Raw genomic sequence first — 2,990 nt, 5'->3', positions numbered from 1 at the left:
ATAGACAGGTAATTATCCTAACCCAGCCATGATTCAGGTTTTAAGGTTCGTAAAAACCGAATGAATGACCATTGTCTTTTCTAATTGTTAAGCTATTGGGTTTCAGTTGTGCCTTTCGCACTGCCAAGCATTCGACTTGTCACGTCAATGACGAGTGCTCTCATCATTGAGGATGAAGGATGAATAAGTTACATCACCCATTGATTTATTGTGGGAGTGGCAGGTTTTGATCCCCATCATTCTCTGGAATGATACGTGGTGGAGATGCTGGACAGTGCGAAAGGCACAATTGTACAATATCGCTACAATTTCACCATTAGAATTACATGAACTTTCCCCAGATATCTCTGGAAGGGCAAGTGTTCACCCCATTGCTGGCGCCGGTGGTCCACTCAGTGAGGGTGGTCAGTTGCAGAATGGTGTACTTCTTTAATCACAAGGCCGCATGCTTTTCGGCCGGCTGGACTATTAATGGACGCGAATGATTTTTCACTTTGTTACAAAGTTAAGAAATACAAGGTAATCCGTTTGAGATGTCAGAAAAGTTAACCGTTATATACAGGAGGTTAATGTAAGTGCATATCTCTTGAGCAGTTTGTTGTAATGTAAGCAGAAAGGATGTAAGTTTCGAATGAGAACACCACTTCAGCCGTGTGGTGCTAGACGAACAGTGTGTCGTATGGTATGCGAAATTTTGGAGTGTTATATGTAGGGAACGGAACTTTAGGTAAATAAATGTTTTTTTCTGCGATAAGATAGAGACCCTCAGTTTTGCCAAAATTCTGATCATAGCCTTATATATCAACACCAAATTTTATTCTACATAAAAACACATATTTTCCAGTTTTCCGTATGTAAATACATATTTCGCAAATTTTCATTTTAAATACATAAAATCACTCATTGACTTCAGCTACCTCGAAAACCTCGAAGGAAAAAATGTTTATTCTCTGCACCTCTCTTCCATATCGAGAGTGTTATGGTTTGCTTTGTCTTTGAGCACGCTCGATGGCAGACTTCTGGCGCATCGCCTACGATCCTATTGGGGGAAAAAATTACCCCCACTGGATCTAACGCACAAGTGCTAATGTCTAAATGTACAGAATTTTTTTGGAAAAAACAAGGTTTTCAAACTTTGTGCCAAATTGCACGTGTTTTGGAAGGTGAGGAAGAGGAAGCTTTGGAAAACTTCAGCGTTAGTGGCATTTCGTGCTTCAAATATGCAAGAATTGTTTCTTGTGACGTGGAGCGATCTTTCTCACAATATAAGATGCTTTTTAGAGATAATCGTCACAGATTTACAATGGAGAATTTGGAAAAGACTATGTTGATTCACTGCATCTCTTCCAAAACATAGCTCACTAAGAGGAAAGCATTTAGAAACTGATTTCAGGTGTTCAGAATGCATGTAATATTTTGTTTTTGTTACCCAATATTTTTAATTTTTGTCACATATTTTCAACATTTATGACACATAAAAAATAAATATTTTTGAGTTTTTTAGTACATAAAGTTCCGTTCCCTAGTTATATGTTATATGCACACTAGCGCCGTCATGTGGCTGAAGTCTGTAAACCTCCACTCATTCGAAACTTACATCCTTTCTGCTTACATTACAGCAAACTGCTCAGAGATACGTACATTAACCTCTTGTACATAAGGGTTTATTTATCTGACATCTCAAACGGATCACCCTGTAGTATAGCGTACATTTTCAATTCCATTTTCTTTGAGAGGAATAAAAACATCCCTGGCGTAATGTTCTTTTGCCAGGAGTAAAATATTTTGTAGGGGAGAATACCTGGAATCCCCCACCCCCCGTTAATTCGCACAGTACACAATCCATTAGTGGGAACTGGCCGAGTGGTTAGCACAGCGCGCTATGTCCCGGGTTAGAATCCCGACGTGGGCAGGGGGGTGTGTGTTTGTGTGTGTCCCTTCATCAATTTCATCATATCATCGCCCATCTTCGCGATTAGCCTAAAGTGGCAGAAAAGCGAAGTAAAATTAACCAACTATAGTGTAAACCTGAACAGCTTGGTTGTACAGGGTAGGCCATATTGTTGGGACACATTTCAAATGCATATGTGGAGCATGTAGGAAGCAACATTTATTACCAAATATATGGAAAACACTGCCAAAGGACGGGAGTTTTGCACTGTGTTCAGTGTTTGAAGATTACATCGCTGAGATGGACACCACCTTGACGAGAACATTCTTTGGCTCTAACAGTCATGTTCAGCATAGTTTTGCACAGGGTTTCGGCTGGGATGGCCGCTATCTCCCTTCGGATGTTGTCCTTCAGTTCATGTAGTGGGCCTTGTGGTGTACATCTTGTCCTTTAGGTAACCACACAGGAAGTAGTAGATCCGGGGATCTGGATGGCCAACAGACATTGCCGAATCTCGAGATGAGCCGTCCCAGAAAGTGTCGTCGAAGGGTTGTCATTGACACTACTGCTGCAGGACTAGTGGCACCATCCTGCTGCAGCCACATGTCCCTTAGGCCAAGCCGTCTCATTTCGGGTATGAAGAATGTTTTCTTAGGCACTTAATCTGGTGTCTTTCACGGCACTTCACATCCATGTTTTCACTTTACAATTTCAAAATTTGAATTATGTGAAGCCTTCCCAGAAATCTCAGGGAGGGCAAGTGCCCCCCCCCCCTAAAGGACAAGGTGTACACCATAAGGCGCACTACCATCAATGAACTGAAGGACAACATCCGAAGGGAGATAGCGGCCATCCCAGCCGAAATCCTGCGCAAAACTATGCAGAACATGACTGTTAGAGCCAAAGCATGTTCTCGTCAAGGTGGTATCCATCTCAGGGATGTAATCTTCAAACACTGAACACAGTGCAAACTCCCGTCCTTTGGCAGTGTTTTCCATACATTTGGTAATAAATGTTGCTTCCTACATGCTCCACATATGCATTTGAAATGTGTCCCATCAATATGGCCCACCCTGTATATATTCATGATAACATTCAT

This window comes from Lepisma saccharinum, chromosome 5 (assembly GCF_977018435.1).
Source record: "Lepisma saccharinum chromosome 5, izLepSacc3.1, whole genome shotgun sequence".
Classification (NCBI taxonomy): domain Eukaryota; kingdom Metazoa; phylum Arthropoda; class Insecta; order Zygentoma; family Lepismatidae; genus Lepisma; species Lepisma saccharinum.
This window is presented reverse-complemented; position numbering follows the sequence as displayed.